This window comes from Diorhabda sublineata, chromosome 9 (assembly GCF_026230105.1).
Source record: "Diorhabda sublineata isolate icDioSubl1.1 chromosome 9, icDioSubl1.1, whole genome shotgun sequence".
NCBI lineage: Eukaryota > Metazoa > Arthropoda > Insecta > Coleoptera > Chrysomelidae > Diorhabda > Diorhabda sublineata.
In genome coordinates, this window is record NC_079482.1 from 10,710,991 (window position 1) to 10,736,111 (window position 25,121).

Below are 25,121 nucleotides of genomic sequence, written 5' to 3' on the forward strand. Positions count from 1 at the left end.
AACATTTCTCATATATTTGAGTGAGTTTGCATCTAACTTTGTCAGATATCATCGAATAACATCCATTTGAGCCCATTGAGGTCAACTGTCACTTTGTAATAATTGAAAATATTCAAAGTCTATCTTCCTAATTTGAAGTCGAATTTCAACATTTCTCATATATTTGAGCGAGTTTGCATCTAATTTTGTCAGATATCATCGAATAACATCCATTGAAGCCCAATGAGGTCAACTGTCACTTTGTGTTATTTGAAAATTTTTAAAGTCTATCTTCCTAATTTGAAGTCGAATTTCAACATTTCTCATATATTTGAGTGAGTTTGCATCTAACTTTGTCAGATATCATCGAATTACATCCATTGAAGCCCATTGAGGTCAACTGTCATTTTGTGTTTATTGAAAATTTTCAAAGTCTATCTTCCTAATTTGAAGTCGAATTTCAACATTTCTCATATATTTGAGTGAGTTTGCATCTAACTTTGTCAGATATCATCGAATAACATCCATTTAAGCCCATTGAGGTCAACTGTCACTTTGTAATAATTGAAAATATTCAAAGTCTATCTTCCTAATTTGAAGTCGAATTTCAACATTTCTCATATATTTGAGCGAGTTTGCATCTAATTTTGTCAGATATCATCGAATAACATCCATTGAAGCCCAATGAGGTCAACTGTCACTTTGTGTTAATTGAAAATTTTCAGTCTATCTTCCTAATTTCAAGTCGAATTTCAACATTTCTCATATATTTGAGTGAGTTTGCATCTAACTTTGTCAGATATCATCGAATAACATCCATTGAAGCCCATTCAGGTCAACTGTCACTTTAAAATAATTGAAAATTTTCAAAGTCGATCTTCCTAATTTGAAGTCGAATTTCAACATGTCTTATATATTTGAGTGAGTCTGCATCTAACTTTGTCAGATATCATCGAATAACATCCATTGAAGCCCATTGAGGTCAACTGTCACTTTGTGTTAATTGAAAATTTTCAAAGTCTATCTTCCTAATTTGAAGTCGAATTTCAACATTTCTCATATATTTGAGCGAGTTTGCATCTAATTTTGTCAGATATCATCGAATAACATCCATTGAAGCCCAATGAGGTCAACTGTCACTTTGTGTTAATTGAAAATTTTCAGTCTATCTTCCTAATTTCAAGTCGAATTTCAACATTTCTCATATATTTGAGTGAGTTTGCATCTAACTTTGTCAGATATCATCGAATAACATCCATTGAAGCCCATTCAGGTCAACTGTCACTTTAAAATAATTGAAAATTTTCAAAGTCGATCTTCCTAATTTGAAGTCGAATTTCAACATGTCTTATATATTTGAGTGAGTTTGCATCTAACTTTGTCAGATATCATCGAATAACATCCATTGAAGCCCATTGAGGTCAATTGTCACTTTGTGTTATTTGAAAATTTTCAAAGTCTATCTTCCTAATTTGAAGTCGAATTTCAACATTTCTCATATATTTGAGTGAGTTTGCATCTAACTTTGTCAGATATCATCGAATAACATCCATTTGAGCCCATTGAGGTCAACTGTCACTTTGTAATAATTGAAAATATTCAAAGTCTATCTTCCTAATTTGAAGTCGAATTTCAACATTTCTCATATATTTGAGCGAGTTTGCATCTAATTTTGTCAGATATCATCGAATAACATCCATTGAAGCCCAATGAGGTCAACTGTCACTTTGTGTTATTTGAAAATTTTTAAAGTCTATCTTCCTAATTTGAAGTCGAATTTCAACATTTCTCATATATTTGAGTGAGTTTGCATCTAACTTTGTCAGATATCATCGAATTACATCCATTGAAGCCCATTGAGGTCAACTGTCACTTTGTGTTTATTGAAAATTTTCAAAGTCTATCTTCCTAATTTGAAGTCGAATTTCAACATTTCTCATATATTTGAGTGAGTTTGCATCTAACTTTGTCAGATATCATCGAATAACATCCATTTAAGCCCATTGAGGTCAACTGTCACTTTGTAATAATTGAAAATATTCAAAGTCTATCTTCCTAATTTGAAGTCGAATTTCAACATTTCTCATATATTTGAGCGAGTTTGCATCTAATTTTGTCAGATATCATCGAATAACATCCATTGAAGCCCAATGAGGTCAACTGTCACTTTGTGTTAATTGAAAATTTTCAGTCTATCTTCCTAATTTCAAGTCGAATTTCAACATTTCTCATATATTTGAGTGAGTTTGCATCTAACTTTGTCAGATATCATCGAATAACATCCATTGAAGCCCATTCAGGTCAACTGTCACTTTAAAATAATTGAAAATTTTCAAAGTCGATCTTCCTAATTTGAAGTCGAATTTCAACATGTCTTATATATTTGAGTGAGTCTGCATCTAACTTTGTCAGATATCATCGACTAACATCCATTGAAGCCCATTCAGGTCAACTGTCACTTTAAAATAATTGAAAATTTTCAAAGTCGATCTTCCTAATTTGAAGTCGAATTTCAACATGTCTTATATATTTGAGTGAGTCTGCATCTAACTTTGTCAGATATCATCGAATAACATCCATTGAAGCCCATTGAGGTCAACTGTCACTTTGTGTTAATTGAAAATTTTCAAAGTCTATCTTCCTAATTTGAAGTCGAATTTCAACATTTCTCATATATTTGAGCGAGTTTGCATCTAATTTTGTCAGATATCATCGAATAACATCCATTGAAGCCCAATGAGGTCAACTGTCACTTTGTGTTATTTGAAAATTTTTAAAGTCTATCTTCCTAATTTGAAGTCGAATTTCAACATTTCTCATATATTTGAGTGAGTTTGCATCTAACTTTGTCAGATATCATCGAATTACATCCATTGAAGCCCATTGAGGTCAACTGTCACTTTGTGTTTATTGAAAATTTTCAAAGTCTATCTTCCTAATTTGAAGTCGAATTTCAACATTTCTCATATATTTGAGTGAGTTTGCATCTAACTTTGTCAGATATCATCGAATAACATCCATTTAAGCCCATTGAGGTCAACTGTCACTTTGTAATAATTGAAAATATTCAAAGTCTATCTTCCTAATTTGAAGTCGAATTTCAACATTTCTCATATATTTGAGCGAGTTTGCATCTAATTTTGTCAGATATCATCGAATAACATCCATTGAAGCCCAATGAGGTCAACTGTCACTTTGTGTTAATTGAAAATTTTCAGTCTATCTTCCTAATTTCAAGTCGAATTTCAACATTTCTCATATATTTGAGTGAGTTTGCATCTAACTTTGTCAGATATCATCGAATTACATCCATTGAAGCCCATTGAGGTCAACTGTCACTTTGTGTTTATTGAAAATTTTCAAAGTCTATCTTCCTAATTTGAAGTCGAATTTCAACATTTCTCATATATTTGAGTGAGTTTGCATCTAACTTTGTCAGATATCATCGAATAACATCCATTTAAGCCCATTGAGGTCAACTGTCACTTTGTAATAATTGAAAATATTCAAAGTCTATCTTCCTAATTTGAAGTCGAATTTCAACATTTCTCATATATTTGAGCGAGTTTGCATCTAATTTTGTCAGATATCATCGAATAACATCCATTGAAGCCCAATGAGGTCAACTGTCACTTTGTGTTAATTGAAAATTTTCAGTCTATCTTCCTAATTTCAAGTCGAATTTCAACATTTCTCATATATTTGAGTGAGTTTGCATCTAACTTTGTCAGATATCATCGAATAACATCCATTGAAGCCCATTCAGGTCAACTGTCACTTTAAAATAATTGAAAATTTTCAAAGTCGATCTTCCTAATTTGAAGTCGAATTTCAACATGTCTTATATATTTGAGTGAGTCTGCATCTAACTTTGTCAGATATCATCGACTAACATCCATTGAAGCCCATTCAGGTCAACTGTCACTTTAAAATAATTGAAAATTTTCAAAGTCGATCTTCCTAATTTGAAGTCGAATTTCAACATGTCTTATATATTTGAGTGAGTCTGCATCTAACTTTGTCAGATATCATCGAATAACATCCATTGAAGCCCATTGAGGTCAACTGTCACTTTGTGTTAATTGAAAATTTTCAAAGTCTATCTTCCTAATTTGAAGTCGAATTTCAACATTTCTCATATATTTGAGCGAGTTTGCATCTAATTTTGTCAGATATCATCGAATAACATCCATTGAAGCCCAATGAGGTCAACTGTCACTTTGTGTTATTTGAAAATTTTTAAAGTCTATCTTCCTAATTTGAAGTCGAATTTCAACATTTCTCATATATTTGAGTGAGTTTGCATCTAACTTTGTCAGATATCATCGAATTACATCCATTGAAGCCCATTGAGGTCAACTGTCACTTTGTGTTTATTGAAAATTTTCAAAGTCTATCTTCCTAATTTGAAGTCGAATTTCAACATTTCTCATATATTTGAGTGAGTTTGCATCTAACTTTGTCAGATATCATCGAATAACATCCATTTAAGCCCATTGAGGTCAACTGTCACTTTGTAATAATTGAAAATATTCAAAGTCTATCTTCCTAATTTGAAGTCGAATTTCAACATTTCTCATATATTTGAGCGAGTTTGCATCTAATTTTGTCAGATATCATCGAATAACATCCATTGAAGCCCAATGAGGTCAACTGTCACTTTGTGTTAATTGAAAATTTTCAGTCTATCTTCCTAATTTCAAGTCGAATTTCAACATTTCTCATATATTTGAGTGAGTTTGCATCTAACTTTGTCAGATATCATCGAATAACATCCATTGAAGCCCATTGAGGTCAACTGTCACTTTAAAATAATTGAAAATTTTCAAATTCGATCTTCCTAATTTGAAGTCGAATTTCAACATGTCTTATATATTTGAGTGAGTCTGCATCTAACTTTGTCAGATATCATCGAATAACATCCATTGAAGCCCATTGAGGTCAACTGTCACTTTGTGTTAATTGAAAATTTTCAAAGTCTATCTTCCTAATTTGAAGTCGAATTTCAACATTTTTCATATATTTGAGTAAGATTGCATCTAACTTTGTCAGATATCATCGAATAACATCCATTGGAGCCCATTGAGGTCAACTGTCACTTTGTAATAATTGAAAATTTTCAATGTCTATCTTCCTAATTTGAAGTCGAATTCCAACATTTCTCATATATTTGAGTAAGATTGCATCTAACTTTGTCAGATATCATCGAATAACATCCATTGGAGCCCATTGAGGTCAACTGTCACTTTGTAATAATTGAAAATTTTCAAAGTCTATCTTCCTAATTTGAAGTCGAATTTCAACATTTCTCATATATTTGAGTGAGTTTGCATCTAACTTTGTCAGATATCATCGAATAACATCCATTGGAGCCCATTGAGGTCAACTTTCACTTTGTAATAATTGAAAATTTTCAAAGTCTATCTTCCTAATTTGAGTCGAATTTCAACATTTCTCATATATTTGAGTGAGTTTGCATCTAACTTTGTCAGATATCATCGAATAACATCCATTGAAGCCCATTGAGGTCAATTGTCACTTTGTGTTATTTGAAAATTTTTAAAGTCTATCTTCCTAATTTGAAGTCGAATTTCAACATTTCTCATATATTTGAGTGAGTTTGCATCTAACTTTGTCAGATATCATCGAATAACATCCATTTGAGCCCATTGAGGTCAACTGTCACTTTGTAATAATTGAAAATATTCAAAGTCTATCTTCCTAATTTGAAGTCGAATTTCAACATTTCTCATATATTTGAGCGAGTTTGCATCTAATTTTGTCAGATATCATCGAATAACATCCATTGAAGCCCAATGAGGTCAACTGTCACTTTGTGTTATTTGAAAATTTTTAAAGTCTATCTTCCTAATTTGAAGTCGAATTTCAACATTTCTCATATATTTGAGTGAGTTTGCATCTAACTTTGTCAGATATCATCGAATTACATCCATTGAAGCCCATTGAGGTCAACTGTCACTTTGTGTTTATTGAAAATTTTCAAAGTCTATCTTCCTAATTTGAAGTCGAATTTCAACATTTCTCATATATTTGAGTGAGTTTGCATCTAACTTTGTCAGATATCATCGAATAACATCCATTTAAGCCCATTGAGGTCAACTGTCACTTTGTAATAATTGAAAATATTCAAAGTCTATCTTCCTAATTTGAAGTCGAATTTCAACATTTCTCATATATTTGAGCGAGTTTGCATCTAATTTTGTCAGATATCATCGAATAACATCCATTGAAGCCCAATGAGGTCAACTGTCACTTTGTGTTAATTGAAAATTTTCAGTCTATCTTCCTAATTTCAAGTCGAATTTCAACATTTCTCATATATTTGAGTGAGTTTGCATCTAACTTTGTCAGATATCATCGAATAACATCCATTGAAGCCCATTCAGGTCAACTGTCACTTTAAAATAATTGAAAATTTTCAAAGTCGATCTTCCTAATTTGAAGTCGAATTTCAACATGTCTTATATATTTGAGTGAGTCTGCATCTAACTTTGTCAGATATCATCGAATAACATCCATTGAAGCCCATTGAGGTCAACTGTCACTTTGTGTTAATTGAAAATTTTCAAAGTCTATCTTCCTAATTTGAAGTCGAATTTCAACATTTTTCATATATTTGAGTAAGATTGCATCTAACTTTGTCAGATATCATCGAATAACATCCATTGGAGCCCATTGAGGTCAACTGTCACTTTGTAATAATTGAAAATTTTCAATGTCTATCTTCCTAATTTGAAGTCGAATTTCAACATTTTTCATATATTTGAGTAAGATTGCATCTAACTTTGTCAGATATCATCGAATAACATCCATTGGAGCCCATTGAGGTCAACTGTCACTTTGTAATAATTGAAAATTTTCAATGTCTATCTTTCTAATTTGAAGTCGAATTTCAACATTTCTCATATATTTGAGTAAGATTGCATCTAACTTTGTCAGATATCATCGAATAACATCCATTGGAGCCCATTGAGGTCAACTGTCACTTTGTAATAATTGAAAATTTTCAAAGTCTATCTTCCTAATTTGAAGTCGAATTTCAACATTTCTCATATATTTGAGTGAGTTTGCATCTAACTTTGTCAGATATCATCGAATAACATCCATTGAAGCCCATTGAGGTCAACTGTCACTTTGTGTTAATTGAAAATTTTCAAAGTCTATCTTCCTAATCTGAAGTCGAATTTCAACATTTTTCATATATTTCAGTGAGATTGCATCTAACTTTGTCAGATATCATCGAATAACATCCATTGAAGCCCATTGAGGTCAACTGTAACTTTGTGTTAATTGAAAATTTTCAAAGTCTATCTTCCTAATTTGAAGTCGAATTTCAACATTTCTCATATATTTGAGTGAGTTTGCATCTAACTTTGTCAGATATCATCGAATAACATCCATTGAAGCCCATTGAGGTCAACTGTCACTTTGTGTTATTTGAAAATTTTCAAAGTCTATCTTCCTAATTTGAAGTCGAATTTCAACATTTCTCATATATTTGAGTGAGTTTGCATCTAACTTTGTCAGATATCATCGAATAACATCCATTGAAGCCCATTGAGGTCAACTGTCACTTTGTAATAATCGAAAATTTTCAAAGTCTATCTTCCTAATTTGAAGCCGAATTTCAACATTTCTCATATATTTGAGTGAGTTTGCATCTAACTTTGTCAGATATCATCGAATAACATCCATTGAAGCCCATTGAGGTCAACTGTCACTTTAAAATAATTGAAAATTTTCAAAGTCGATTTTCCTAATTTGAAGTCGAATTTCAACATTTCTCATATATTCGAGTGAGTTTGCATCTAACTTTGTCAGATATCATCGAATTACATCCATTGGAGCCCATTGAGGTCAACTGTCACTTTGTAATAATTGAGAATTTTCAAAGTCTATCTTCCTAATTTGAAGTCGAATTTCAACATGTCTTATATATTTGAGTGTGTCTGCATCTAACTTTGTCAGATATCATCGAATAACATCCATTGAAGCCCATTGAGGTAAACTGTCACTTTGTGTTAATTGAAAATTTTCAAAGTCTATCTTCCTAATTTGAAGTCGAATTTCAACATTTTTCATATATTTGAGTGAGATTGCATCTAACTTTGTCAGATATCATCGAATAACATCCATTGGAGCCCATTGAGGTCAACTGTCACTTTGTAATAATTGAAAATTTTCAAAGTCTATCTTCCTAATTTGAAGTCGAATTTCAACATTTCTCATATATTTGAGTGAGTTTGCATCTAACTTTGTCAGATATCATCGAATAACATCCATTGAAGCCCAATGAGGTCAACTGTCACTTTGTGTTATTTGAAAATTTTTAAAGTCTATCTTCCTAATTTGAAGTCGAATTTCAACATTTCTCATATATTTGAGTGAGTTTGCATCTAACTTTGTCAGATATCATCGAATTACATCCATTGAAGCCCATTGAGGTAAACTGTCACTTTGTGTTAATTGAAAATTTTCAAAGTCTATCTTCCTAATTTGAAGTCGAATTTCAACATTTCTCATATATTTGAGTGAGTTTGCATCTAACTTTGTCAGATATCATCGAATAACATCCATTTGAGCCCATTGAGGTCAACTGTCACTTTGTAATAATTGAAAATATTCAAAGTCTATCTTCCTAATTTGAAGTCGAATTTCAACATTTCTCATATATTTGAGCGAGTTTGCATCTAATTTTGTCAGATATCATCGAATAACATCCATTGAAGCCCAATGAGGTCAACTGTCACTTTGTGTTATTTGAAAATTTTTAAAGTCTATCTTCCTAATTTGAAGTCGAATTTCAACATTTCTCATATATTTGAGTGAGTTTGCATCTAACTTTGTCAGATATCATCGAATTACATCCATTGAAGCCCATTGAGGTCAACTGTCACTTTGTGTTTATTGAAAATTTTCAAAGTCTATCTTCCTAATTTGAAGTCGAATTTCAACATTTCTCATATATTTGAGTGAGTTTGCATCTAACTTTGTCAGATATCATCGAATAACATCCATTTAAGCCCATTGAGGTCAACTGTCACTTTGTAATAATTGAAAATATTCAAAGTCTATCTTCCTAATTTGAAGTCGAATTTCAACATTTCTCATATATTTGAGCGAGTTTGCATCTAATTTTGTCAGATATCATCGAATAACATCCATTGAAGCCCAATGAGGTCAACTGTCACTTTGTGTTAATTGAAAATTTTCAGTCTATCTTCCTAATTTCAAGTCGAATTTCAACATTTCTCATATATTTGAGTGAGTTTGCATCTAACTTTGTCAGATATCATCGAATAACATCCATTGAAGCCCATTCAGGTCAACTGTCACTTTAAAATAATTGAAAATTTTCAAAGTCGATCTTCCTAATTTGAAGTCGAATTTCAACATGTCATATATTTGAGTGAGTCTGCATCTAACTTTGTCAGATATCATCGAATAACATCCATTGAAGCCCATTGAGGTCAACTGTCACTTTGTGTTAATTGAAAATTTTCAAAGTCTATCTTCCTAATTTGAAGTCGAATTTCAACATTTTTCATATATTTGAGTAAGATTGCATCTAACTTTGTCAGATATCATCGAATAACATCCATTGGAGCCCATTGAGGTCAACTGTCACTTTGTAATAATTGAAAATTTTCAATGTCTATCTTCCTAATTTGAAGTCGAATTTCAACATTTCTCATATATTTGAGTAAGATTGCATCTAACTTTGTCAGATATCATCGAATAACATCCATTGGAGCCCATTGAGGTCAACTGTCACTTTGTAATAATTGAAAATTTTCAATGTCTATCTTCCTAATTTGAAGTCGAATTTCAACATTTTTCATATATTTGAGTAAGATTGCATCTAACTTTGTCAGATATCATCGAATAACATCCATTGGAGCCCATTGAAGTCAACTGTCACTTTGTAATAATTGAAAATTTTCAATGTCTATCTTCCTAATTTGAAGTCGAATTTCAACATTTCTCATATATTTGAGTGAGATTGCATCTAACTTTGTCAGATATCATCGAATAACATCCATTGGAGCCCATTGAGGTCAACTGTCACTTTGTAATAATTGAAAATTTTCAAAGTCTATCTTCCTAATTTGAAGTCGAATTTCAACATTTCTCATATATTTGAGTGAGTTTGCATCTAACTTTGTCAGATATCATCGAATAACATCCATTGGAGCCCATTGAGGTCAACTGTCACTTTGTGTTAATTGAAAATTTTCAAAGTCTATCTTCCTAATCTGAAGTCGAATTTCAACATTTTTCATATATTTCAGTGAGATTGCATCTAACTTTGTCAGATATCATCGAATAACATCCATTGAAGCCCATTGAGGTCAACTGTAACTTTGTGTTAATTGAAAATTTTCAAAGTCTATCTTCCTAATTTGAAGTCGAATTTCAACATTTCTCATATATTTGAGTGAGTTTGCATCTAACTTTGTCAGATATCATCGAATAACATCCATTGAAGCCCATTGAGGTCAACTGTCACTTTGTGTTATTTGAAAATTTTCAAAGTCTATCTTCCTAATTTGAAGTCGAATTTCAACATTTCTCATATATTCGAGTGAGTTTGCATCTAACTTTGTCAGATATCATCGAATTACATCCATTGGAGCCCATTGAGGTCAACTGTCACTTTGTAATAATTGAGAATTTTCAAAGTCTATCTTCCTAATTTGAAGTCGAATTTCAACATGTCTTATATATTTGAGTGTGTCTGCATCTAACTTTGTCAGATATCATCGAATAACATCCATTGAAGCCCATTGAGGTAAACTGTCACTTTGTGTTAATTGAAAATTTTCAAAGTCTATCTTCCTAATTTGAAGTCGAATTTCAACATTTTTCATATATTTGAGTGAGATTGCATCTAACTTTGTCAGATATCATCGAATAACATCCACTGGAGCCCATTGAGGTCAACTGTCACTTTGTAATAATTGAAAATTTTCAAAGTCTATCTTCCTAATTTGAAGTCGAATTTCAACATTTCTCATATATTTGAGTGAGTTTGCATCTAACTTTGTCAGATATCATCGAATAACATCCATTGAAGCCCATTGAGGTCAACTGTCACTTTGTAATAATCGAAAATTTTCAAAGTCTATCTTCCTAATTTGAAGCCGAATTTCAACATTTCTCATATATTTGAGTGAGTTTGCATCTAACTTTGTCAGATATCATCGAATAACATCCATTGAAGCCCATTGAGGTCAACTGTCACTTTAAAATAATTGAAAATTTTCAAAGTCGATTTTCCTAATTTGAAGTCGAATTTCAACATTTCTCATATATTCGAGTGAGTTTGCATCTAACTTTGTCAGATATCATCGAATTACATCCATTGGAGCCCATTGAGGTCAACTGTCACTTTGTAATAATTGAGAATTTTCAAAGTCTATCTTCCTAATTTGAAGTCGAATTTCAACATGTCTTATATATTTGAGTGTGTCTGCATCTAACTTTGTCAGATATCATCGAATAACATCCATTGAAGCCCATTGAGGTAAACTGTCACTTTGTGTTAATTGAAAATTTTCAAAGTCTATCTTCCTAATTTGAAGTCGAATTTCAACATTTTTCATATATTTGAGTGAGATTGCATCTAACTTTGTCAGATATCATCGAATAACATCCATTGGAGCCCATTGAGGTCAACTGTCACTTTGTAATAATTGAAAATTTTCAAAGTCTATCTTCCTAATTTGAAGTCGAATTTCAACATTTCTGATATATTTGAGTGAGTTTGCATCTAACTTTGTCAGATATCATCGAATAACATCCATTGAAGCCCATTGAGGTCAACTGTCACTTTGTGTTAATTGAAAATTTTCAAAAGCTATCTTCCTAATTTGAAGTCGAATTTCAACATTTCTCATATATTTGAGTGAGATTGCATCTAACTTTGTCAGATATCATCGAATAACATCGATTGAAGCCCATTGAGGTCAACTGACACTTTGTAATAATTGAAAATATTCAAAGTCTATCTTCCTAATTTGAAGTCGAATTTCAACATTTCTCATATATTTGAGTGAGATTGCATCTAACTTTGTCAGATATCATCGAATAACATCCATTGGAGCCCATTGAGGTCAACTTTCACTTTGTAATAATTGAAAATTTTCAAAGTCTATCTTCCTAATTTGAAGTCGAATTTCAACATTTTTCATATATTTGAGTGAGATTGCATCTAACTTTGTTAGATATCATCGAATAACATCCATTGGAGCCCATTGAGGTCAACTTTCACTTTGTAATAATTGAAAATTTTCAAAGTCTATCTTCCTAATTTGAAGTCGAATTTCAACATTTCTCATATATTTGAGTGAGTTTGCATCTAACTTTGTCAGATATCATCGAATAACATCCATTGAAGCCCATTGAGGTCAACTGTCACTTTGTGTTATTTGAAAATTTTTAAAGTCTATCTTCCTAATTTGAAGTCGAATTTCAACATTTCTCATATATTTGAGTGAGTTTGCATCTAACTTTGTCAGATATCATCGAATTACATCCATTGAAGCCCATTGAGGTCAACTGTCACTTTGTGTTAATTGAAAATTTTCAAAAGCTATCTTCCTAATTTGAAGTCGAATTTCAACATTTCTCATATATTTGAGTGAGATTGCATCTAACTTTGTCAGATATCATCGAATAACATCCATTGGAGCCCATTGAGGTCAACTGTCACTTTGTAATAATTGAAAATTTTCAAAGTCTATCTTCCTAATTTGAAGTCGAATTTCAACATTTCTGATATATTTGAGTGAGTTTGCATCTAACTTTGTCAGATATCATCGAATAACATCCATTGAAGCCCATTGAGGTCAACTGTCACTTTGTGTTAATTGAAAATTTTCAAAAGCTATCTTCCTAATTTGAAGTCGAATTTCAACATTTCTCATATATTTGAGTGAGATTGCATCTAACTTTGTCAGATATCATCGAATAACATCGATTGAAGCCCATTGAGGTCAACTGACACTTTGTAATAATTGAAAATATTCAAAGTCTATCTTCCTAATTTGAAGTCGAATTTCAACATTTCTCATATATTTGAGTGAGATTGCATCTAACTTTGTCAGATATCATCGAATAACATCCATTGGAGCCCATTGAGGTCAACTTTCACTTTGTAATAATTGAAAATTTTCAAAGTCTATCTTCCTAATTTGAAGTCGAATTTCAACATTTTTCATATATTTGAGTGAGATTGCATCTAACTTTGTTAGATATCATCGAATAACATCCATTGGAGCCCATTGAGGTCAACTTTCACTTTGTAATAATTGAAAATTTTCAAAGTCTATCTTCCTAATTTGAAGTCGAATTTCAACATTTCTCATATATTTGAGTGAGTTTGCATCTAACTTTGTCAGATATCATCGAATAACATCCATTGAAGCCCATTGAGGTCAACTGTCACTTTGTGTTATTTGAAAATTTTTAAAGTCTATCTTCCTAATTTGAAGTCGAATTTCAACATTTCTCATATATTTGAGTGAGTTTGCATCTAACTTTGTCAGATATCATCGAATTACAACCATTGAAGCCCATTGAGGTCAACTGTCACTTTGTGTTAATTGAAAATTTTCAAAGTCTATCTTCCTAATTTGAAGTCGAATTTCAACATTTCTCATATATTTGAGTGGGTTTGCATCTAACTTTGTCAGATATCATCGAATAATATCCATTGAAGCCCATTGAGGTCAACTGTCACTTTGTAATAATTGAAAATATTCAAAGTCTATCTTCCTAATTTGAAGTCGAATTTCAACATTTCTCATATATTTGAGCGAGTTTGCATCTAACTTTGTCAGATATCATCGGATAACATCCATTGAAGCCCATTGAGGTCAACTGTCACTTTGTGTTAATTGAAAATTTTCAGTCTATCTTCCTAATTTGAAGTCGAATTTCAACATTTCTCATATATTTGAGTGAGATTGCATCTAACTTTGTCAGATATCATCGAATAACATCCATTGGAGCCCATTGAGGTCAACTGTCACTTTGTAATAATTGAAACTTTTCAAAGTCTATCTTCCTAATTTGAAGCCGAATTTCAACATTTCTCATATATTTGAGTGAATTTGCATCTAACTTTGTCAGATATCATCGAATAACATCCATTGAAGCCCATTGAGGTCAACTGTCACTTTAAAATAATTGAAAATTTTCAAAGTCTATCTTCCTAATTTGAAGTCGAATTTCAACATTTCTCATATATTTGAGTGAGTTTGCATCTAACTTTGTCAGATATCATCGAATTACATCCATTGGAGCCCATTGAGGTCAACTGTCACTTTGTAATAATCGAGAATTTTCAAAGTCTACCTTCCTAATTTGAAGTCGAATTTCAACATTTTCCATATATTTGAGTGAGATTGCATCTAACTTTGTCAGATATCCTCGAATAACATCCATTGGAGCCCATTGAGGTCAACTGTCATTTTGTAATAATTGAAAATTTTCAAAGTCTATCTTCCTAATTTGAAGTCGAATTTCAACATTTCTCATATATTTGAGTGAGTTTGCATCTAACTTTGTCAGATATCATCGAATAACATCCATTGAAGCCCATTGAGGTCAACTGTCACTTTGTGTTAATTGAAAATTTTCAAAGTCTATCTTCCTAATTTGAAGTCGAATTTCAACATTTCTCATATATTTGAGTGAGATTGCATCTAACTTTGTCAGATATCATCGAATAACATCCATTGGAGCCCATTGAGGTCAACTTTCACTTTGTAATAATTGAAAATTTTCAAAGTCTATCTTCCTAATTTGAAGTCGAATTTCAACATTTCTCATATATTTGAGTGAGTTTGCATCTAACTTTGTCAGATATCATCGAATAACATCCATTGAAGCCCATTGAGGTCAACTGTCACTTTGTGTTATTTGAAAATTTTTAAAGTCTATCTTCCTAATTTGAAGTCGAATTTCAACATTTCTCATATATTTGAGTGAGTTTGCATCTAACTTTGTCAGATATCATCGAATTACATCCATTGAAGCCCATTGAGGTCAACTGTCACTTTGTGTTAATTGAAAATTTTCAAAGTCTATCTTCCTAATTTGAAGTCGAATTTCAACATTTCTCATATATTTGAGTGGGTTTGCATCTAACTTTGTCAGATATCCTCGAATAACATCCATTGAAGCCCATTGAGGTCAACTGTCACTTTAAAATAATTGAAATTTTCAAAGTCTATCTTCCTAATTTGAAGTCGAATTTCAACATTTCTCATATATTTGAGTGAGTTTGCATCTAACTTTGTCAGATATCATCGAATTACATCCATTGGAGCCCATTGAGATCAACTGTCACTTTGTAATAATTGAGAATTTTCAAAGTCTATCTTCCTAATTTGAAGTCGAATTTCAACATGTCTTATATATTTGAGTGAGTCTCCATCTAACTTTGTCAGATATCATCGAATAACATCCATTGAAGCCCATTGAGGTCAACTGTCACTTTGTGTTAATTGAAAATTTTCAAAGTCTATCTTCCTAATTTGAAGTCGAATTTCAACATTTTCCATATATTTGAGTGAGATTGCATCTAACTTTGTCAGATATCCTCGAATAATATCCATTGAAGCCCATTGAGGTCAACTGTCACTTTGTAATAATTGAAAATATTCAAAGTCTATATTCCTAATTTGAAGTCGAATTTCAACATGTCTTATATATTTGAGTGAGTCTGCATCTAACTTTGTCAGATATCATCGAATAACATCCATTGAAGCCCATTGAGGTCAACTGTCACTTTGTGTTAATTGAAAATTTTCAAAGTCTATCTTCCTAATTTGAAGTCGAATTTCAACATTTCTCATATATTTGAGTGAGTTTGCATCTAACTTTGTCAGATATCATCGAATAACATCCATTGAAGCCCATTGAGGTCAACTGTCACTTTGTGTTAATTGAAAATTTTCAAAGTCTATCTTCCTAATTTGAAGTCGAATTTCAACATTTCTCATATATTTGAGTGAGTTTGCATCTAACTTTGTCAGATATCATGAATTACATCCATTGAAGCCCATTGAGGTCAACTGTCACTTTGTGTTAATTGAAAATTTTCAAAGTCTATCTTCCTAATTTGAAGTCGAATTTCAACATTTTTCATATATTTGAGTGAGATTGCATCTAACTTTGTCAGATATCATCGAATAACATCCATTGGAGCCCATTGAGGTCAACTGTCACTTTGTAATAATTGAAATTTTCAAAGTCTATCTTCCTAATTTGAAGTCGAATTTCAACATTTCTCATATATTTGAGTGAGTTTGCATCTAACTTTGTCAGATATCATCGAATAACATCCATTGAAGCCCATTGAGGTCAACTGTCACTTTGTGTGAATTGAAAATTTTCAAAGTCTATCTTCCTAATTTGAAGTCGAATTTCAACATTTCTCATATATTTGAGTGAGTTTGCATCCAACTTTGTCAGATATCATGAATTACATCCATTGAAGCCCATTGAGGTCAACTGTCACTTTGTGTTAATTGAAAATTTTCAAAGTCTATCTTCCTAATTTGAAGTCGAATTTCAACATTTTTCATATATTTGAGTGAGATTGCATCTAACTTTGTCAGATATCGTCGAATAACATCCATTGGAGGCCATTGAGGTCAACTGTCACTTTGTAATAATTGAAAATTTTCAAAGTCTATCTTCCTAATTTGAAGTCGAATTTCAACATTTCTCATATATTTGAGTGAGTTTGCATCTAACTTTGTCAGATATCATCGAATAACATCCATTGAAGCCCATTGAGGTCAACTGTCACTTTGTGTTAATTGAAAATTTTCAAAGTCTATCTTCCTAATTTGAAGTCGAATTTCAACATTTCTCATATATTTGGGTGAGTTTGCATTTAACTTTGTCAGATATCATCGAATAACATCCATTGAAGCCCATTGAGGTCAACTGTCACTTTGTAATAATTGAGAATTTTCAAAGTCTATCTTCCTAATTTGAAGTCGAATTTCAGCATTTCTCATATATTTGAGTGAGTTTGCATCTAACTTTGTCAGATATCATGAATTACATCCATTGAAGCCCATTGAGGTCAACTGTCACTTTGTGTTAATTGAAAATTTTCAAAGTCTATCTTCCTAATTTGAAGTCGAATTTCAACATTTTTCATATATTTGAGTGAGATTGCATCTAACTTTGTCAGATATCGTCGAATAACATCCATTGGAGCCCATTGAGGTCAACTGTCACTTTGTAATAATTGAAAATTTTCAAAGTCTATCTTCCTAATTTGAAGTCGAATTTCAACATTTCTCATATATTTGAGTGAGTTTGCATCTAACTTTGTCAGATATCATCGAATAACATCCATTGAAGCCCATTGAGGTCAACTGTCACTTTGTGTTAATTGAAAATTTTCAAAGTCTATCTTCCTAATTTGAAGTCGAATTTCAACATTTCTCATATATTTGAGTGAGTTTGCATCTAACTTTGTCAGATATCATCGAATAACATCCATTGAAGCCCATTGAGGTCAACTGTCACTTTGTGTTAATTGAAAATTTTCAAAGTCTATCTTCCTAATTTGAAGTCGAATTTCAGCATTTCTCATATATTTGAGTGAGTTTGCATCTAACTTTGTCAGATATCATCGAATAACATCCATTGAAGCCCATTGAGGTCAACTGTCACTTTGTGTTAATTGAAAATTTTCAATGTCTATCTTCCTAATTTGAAGTCGAATTTCAACATTTTCCATATATTTGAGTGAGATTGCATCTAACTTTGTCAGATATCCTCGAATAACATCCATTGAAGCCCATTGAGGTCAACTGTCACTTTGTAATAATTGAAAATATTCAAAGTCTATCTTCCTAATTTGAAGTCGAATTTCAACATGTCTTATATATTTGAGTGAGTCTGCATCTAACTTTGTCAGATATCATCGAATAACATCCATTGAAGCCCATTGAGGTCAACTGTCACTTTGTGTTAATTGAAAATTTTCAAAGTCTATCTTCCTAATTTGGAGTCGAATTTCAACATTTCTCATATATTTGAGTGAGTTTGCATCTAACTTTGTCAGATATCATGAATTACATCCATTGAAACCCATTGAGGTCAACTGTCACTTTGTGTTAATTGAAAATTTTCAAAGTCTATCTTCCTAATTTGAAGTCGAATTTCAACATTTTCCATATATTTGAGTGAGATTGCATCTAACTTTGTCAGATATCCTCGAATAACATCCATTGAAGCCCATTGAGGTCAACTGTCACTTTGTAATAATTGAAAATATTCAAAGTCTATCTTCCTAATTTGAAGTCGAATTTCAACATGTCTTATATATTTAAGTGAGATTGCATCTAACTTTGTCAGATATCGTCGAATAACATCCATTGGAGCCCATTGAGGTCAACTGTCACTTTGTAATAATTGAAAATTTTCAAAGTCTATCTTCCTAATTTGAAGTCGAATTTCAACATTTTCCATATATTTGAGTGAGATTGCATCTAACTTTGTCAGATATCCTCGAATAACATCCATTGAAGCCCATTGAGGTCAACTGTCACTTTGTAATAATTGAAAATATTCAAAGTCTATCTTCCTAATTTGAAGTCGAATTTCAACATGTCTTATATATTTGAGTGAGATTGCATCTAACTTTGTCAGATATCGTCGAATAACATCCATTGGAGCCCATTGAGGTCAACTGTCACTTTGTAATAATTGAAAATTTTCAAAGTCTATCTTCCTAATTTGAAGTCGAATTTCAACATTTCTCATATATTTGAGTGAGTTTGCATCTAACTTTGTCAGATATCATCGAATAACATCCATTGAAGCCCATTGAGGTCAACTGTCACTTTGTGTTAATTGAAAATTTTCAATGTCTATCTTCCTAATTTGAAGTCGAATTTCAACATTTTCCATATATTTGAGTGAGATTGCATCTAACTTTGTCAGATATCCTCGAATAACATCCATTGAAGCCCATTGAGGTCAACTGTCACTTTGTAATAATTGAAAATATTCAAAGTCTATCTTCCTAATTTGAAGTCGAATTTCAACATGTCTTATATATTTGAGTGAGTCTGCATCTAACTTTGTCAGATATCATCGAATAACATCCATTGAAGCCCATTGAGGTCAACTGTCACTTTGTGTTAATTGAAAATTTTCAAAGTCTATCTTCCTAATTTGGAGTCGAATTTCAACATTTCTCATATATTTGAGTGAGTTTGCATCTAACTTTGTCAGATATCATGAATTACATCCATTGAAGCCCATTGAGGTCAACTGTCACTTTGTGTTAATTGAAAATTTTCAAAGTCTATCTTCCTAATTTGAAGTCGAATTTCAACATTTTTCATATATTCGAGTGAGATTGCATCTAACTTTGTCAGATATCGTCGAATAACATCCATTGGAGCCCATTGAGGTCAACTGTCACTTTGTAATAATTGAAAATTTTCAAAGTCTACCTTCCTAATTTGAAGTCGAATTTCAACATTTCTCATATATTTGAGTGAGTTTGCATCTAACTTTGTCAGATATCATCGAATAACATCCATTGAAGCCCATTGAGGTCAACTGTCACTTTGTGTTAATTGAAAATTTTCAAAGTCTATCTTCCTAATTTGAAGTCGAATTCCAACATTTCTCATATATTTGAGTGAGTTTGCATTTAACTTTGTCAGATATCATCGAATAACATCCATTGAAGCCCATTGAGGTCAACTGTCACTTTGTAATAATTGAGAATTTTCAAAGTCTATCTTCCTAATTTGAAGTCGAATTTCAGCATTTCTCATATATTTGAGTGAGTTTGCATCTAACTTTGTCAGATATCATGAATTACATCCATTGAAGCCCATTGAGGTCAACTGTCACTTTGTGTTAATTGAAAATTTTCAAAGTCTATCTTCCTAATTTGAAGTCGAATTTCAACATTTTTCATATATTTGAGTGAGATTGCATCTAACTTTGTCAGATATCGTCGAATAACATCCATTGGAGCCCATTGAGGTCAACTGTCACTTTGTAATAATTGAAAATTTTCAAAGTCTATCTTCCTAATTTGAAGTCGAATTTCAACATTTCTCATATATTTGAGTGAGTTTGCATCTAACTTTGTCAGATATCATCGAATAACATCCATTGAAGCCCATTGAGGTCAACTGTCACTTTGTGTTAATTGAAAATTTTCAAAGTCTATCTTCCTAATTTGAAGTCGAATTTCAACATTTTTCATATATTTGAGTGAGATTGCATCTAACTTTGTCAGATATCATCGAATAACATCCATTGAAGCCCATTGAGGTCAACTGTCACTTTGTGTTAATTGAAAATTTTCAAAGTCTATCTTCCTAATTTGAAGTCGAATTTCGACATTTTCCATATATTTGAGTGAGATTGCATCTAACTTTGTCAGATTACCTCGAATAACATCCATTGAAGCCCATTGAGGTCAACTGTCACTTTGTAATAATTGAAAATATTCAAAGTCTATCTTCCTAATTTGAAGTCGAATTTCAACATGTCTTATATATTTGAGTGAGTCAGCATCTAACTTTGTCAGATATCATCGAATAACATCCATTGAAGCCCATTGAGGTCAACTGTCACTTTGTGTTAATTGAAAATTTTCAAAGTCTATCTTCCTAATTTGAAGTCGAATTTCAACATTTTTCATATATTTGAGTGAGATTGCATCTAACTTTGTCAGATATCATCGAATAACATCCATTGGAGCCCATTGAGGTCAATTGTCACTTTGTAATAATTGAAAATTTTCAAAGTCTATCTTCCTAATTTGAAGTCGAATTTCGACATTTTCCATATATTTGAGTGAGATTGCATCTAACTTTGTCAGATTACCTCGAATAACATCCATTGAAGCCCATTGAGGTCAACTGTCACTTTGTAATAATTGAAAATATTCAAAGTCTATCTTCCTAATTTGAAGTCGAATTTCAACATGTCTTATATATTTGAGTGAGTCAGCATCTAACTTTGTCAGATATCATCGAATAACATCCATTGAAGCCCATTGAGGTCAACTGTCACTTTGTGTTAATTGAAAATTTTCAAAGTCTATCTTCCTAATTTGAAGTCGAATTTCAACATTTTTCATATATTTGAGTGAGATTGCATCTAACTTTGTCAGATATCATCGAATAACATCCATTGGAGCCCATTGAGGTCAATTGTCACTTTGTAATAATTGAAAATTTTCAAAGTCTATCTTCCTAATTTGAAGTCGAATTTCAACATTTCTCATATATTTGAGTGAGTTTGCATCTAACTTTGTCAGATACCATCGAATAACATCCATTGAAGCCCATTGAGGTCAACTGTCACTTTGTGTTAATTGAAAATTTTCAAAGTCTATCTTCCTAATTTGAAGTCGAATTTCAACATTTCTCATATATTTGAGTGAGTTTGCATCTAACTTTGTCAGATATCATGAATTACATCCATTGAAGCCCATTGAGGTCAACTGTCACTTTGTGTTAATTGAAAATTTTCAAAGTCTATCTTCCTAATTTGAAGTCGAATTTCAACATTTTTCATATATTTGAGTGAGATTGCATCTAACTTTGTCAGATATCGTCGAATAACATCCATTGGAGCCCATTGAGGTCAACTGTCACTTTGTAATAATTGAAAATTTTCAAAGTCTATCTTCCTAATTTGAAGTCGAATTTCAACATTTCTCATATATTTGAGTGAGTTTGCATCTAACTTTGTCAGATATCATCGAATAACATCCATTGAAGCCCATTGAGGTCAACTGTCACTTTGTGTTAATTGAAAATTTTCAAAGTCTATCTTCCTAATTTGAAGTCGAATTTCAACATTTCTCATATATTTGAGTGACTTTGCATTTAACTTTGTCAGATATCATCGAATAACATCCATTGAAGCCCATTGAGGTCAACTGTCACTTTGTAATAATTGAGAATTTTCAAAGTCTATCTTCCTAATTTGAAGTCGAATTTCAGCATTTCTCATATATTTGAGTGAGTTTGCATCTAACTTTGTCAGATATCATGAATTACATCCATTGAAGCCCATTGAGGTCAACTGTCACTTTGTGTTAATTGAAAATTTTCAAAGTCTATCTTCCTAATTTGAAGTCGAATTTCAACATTTTTCATATATTTGAGTGAGATTGCATCTAACTTTGTCAGATATCGTCGAATAACATCCATTGGAGCCCATTGAGGTCAACTGTCACTTTGTAATAATTGAAAATTTTCAAAGTCTATCTTCCTAATTTGAAGTCGAATTTCAACATTTCTCATATATTTGAGTGAGTTTGCATCTAACTTTGTCAGATATCATCGAATAACATCCATTGAAGCCCATTGAGGTCAACTGTCACTTTGTGTTAATTGAAAATTTTCAAAGTCTATCTTCCTAATTTGAAGTCGAATTTCAACATTTCTCATATATTTGAGTGAGTTTGCATCTAACTTTGTCAGATATCATCGAATAACATCCATTGAAGCCCATTGAGGTCAACTGTCACTTTGTAATAATTGAGAATTTTCAAAGTCTATCTTCCTAATTTGAAGTCGAATTTCAACATGTCTTATATATTTGAGTGAGTCTGCATCTAACTTTGTCAGATATCATCGAATAACATCCATTGAAGCCCATTGAGGTCAACTGTCACTTTGTGTTAATTGAAAATTTTCAAAGTCTATCTTCCTAATCTGAAGTCGAATTTCAACATTTTTCATATATTTCAGTGAGATTGCATCTAACTTTGTCAGATATCATCGAATAACATCCATTGGAGCCCATTGAGGTCAACTGTCACTTTGTAATAATTGAAAATTTTCAAAGTCTATCTTCCTAATTTGAAGTCGAATTTCAACATTTCTCATATATTTGAGTGAGTTAGCATCTAACTTTGTCAGATATCATCGAATAACATCCATTGAAGCCCATTGAGGTCAACTGTAACTTTGTGTTAATTGAAAATTTTCAAAGTCTATCTTCCTAATTTGAAGTCGAATTTCAACATTTTTCATATATTTGAGTGAGATTGCATCTAACTTTGTCGGATATCATCGAATAACTTCCATTGGAGCCCATTGAGGTCAACTGTCACTTTGTAATAATTGAGAATTTTCAAAGTCTATCTTCCTAATTTGAAGTCGAATTTCAACATGTCTTATATATTTGAGTGAGTCTGCATCTAACTTCGTCAGATATCATCGAATAACATCCATTGGAGCCCATTGAGGTCAACTGTCACTTTGTAATAATTGAAAATTTTCAAAGTCTATCTTCCTAATCTGAAGTCGAATTTCAACATTTTTCATATATTTCAGTGAGATTGCATCTAACTTTGTCAGATATCATCGAATAACATCCATTGAAGCCCATTGAGGTCAACTGTAACTTTGTGTTAATTGAAAATTTTCAAAGTCTATCTTCCTAATTTGAAGTCGAATTTCAACATTTTTCATATATTTGAGTGAGATTGCATCTAACTTTGTCGGATATCATCGAATAACTTCCATTGGAGCCCATTGAGGTCAACTGTCACTTTGTAATAATTGAAAATTTTCAAAGTCTATCTTCCTAATTTGAAGTCGAATTTCAACATGTCTTATATATTTGAGTGAGTCTGCATCTAACTTTGTCAGATATCATCGAATAACATCCATTGGAGCCCATTGAGGTCAACTGTCACTTTGTAATAATTGAAAATTTTCAAAGTCTATCTTCCTAATTTGAAGTCGAATTTCAACATGTCTTATATATTTGAGTGAGTTTGCATCTAACTTTGTCAGATATCATCGAATAACATCCATTGAAGCCCATTGAGGTCAACTGTCACTTTGTAATAATTGAGAATTTTCAAAGTCTATCTTCCTAATTTGAAGTCGAATTTCAACATGTCTTATATATTTGAGTGAGTCTGCATCTAACTTTGTCAGATATCGTCGAATAACATCCATTGGAGCCCATTGAGGTCAACTGTCACTTTGTAATAATTGAAAATTTTCAAAGTCTATCTTCCTAATTTGAAGTCGAATTTCAACATGTCTTATATATTTGAGTGAGTCTGCATCTAACTTTGTCAGATATCGTCGAATAACATCCATTGAAGCCCATTGAGGTCAACTGTCACTTTGTAATAATTGAGAATTTTCAAAGTCTATCTTCCTAATTTGAAGTCGAATTTCAACATGTCTTATATATTTGAGTGAGTCTGCATCTAACTTTGTCAGATATCATCGAATAACATCCATTGAAGCCCATTGAGGTCAACTGTCACTTTGTGTTAATTGAAAATTTTCAAAGTCTATCTTCCTAATTTGAAGTCGAATTTCAACATGTCTTATATATTTGAGTGAGTCTGCATCTAACTTTGTCAGATATCATCGAATAACATCCATTGAAGCCCATTGAGGTCAACTGTCACTTTGTGTTAATTGAAAATTTTCAAAGTCTATCTTCCTAATCTGAAGTCGAATTTCAACATTTTTCATATATTTCAGTGAGATTGCATCTAACTTTGTCAGATATCATCGAATAACATCCATTGGAGCCCATTGAGGTCAACTGTCACTTTGTAATAATTGAAAATTTTCAAAGTCTATCTTCCTAATTTGAAGTCGAATTTCAACATTTCTCATATATTTGAGTGAGTTAGCATCTAACTTTGTCAGATATCATCGAATAACATCCATTGAAGCCCATTGAGGTCAACTGTAACTTTGTGTTAATTGAAAATTTTCAAAGTCTATCTTCCTAATTTGAAGTCGAATTTCAACATTTTTCATATATTTGAGTGAGATTGCATCTAACTTTGTCGGATATCATCGAATAACTTCCATTGGAGCCCATTGAGGTCAACTGTCACTTTGTAATAATTGAGAATTTTCAAAGTCTATCTTCCTAATTTGAAGTCGAATTTCAACATGTCTTATATATTTGAGTGAGTCTGCATCTAACTTCGTCAGATATCATCGAATAACATCCATTGGAGCCCATTGAGGTCAACTGTCACTTTGTAATAATTGAAAATTTTCAAAGTCTATCTTCCTAATCTGAAGTCGAATTTCAACATTTTTCATATA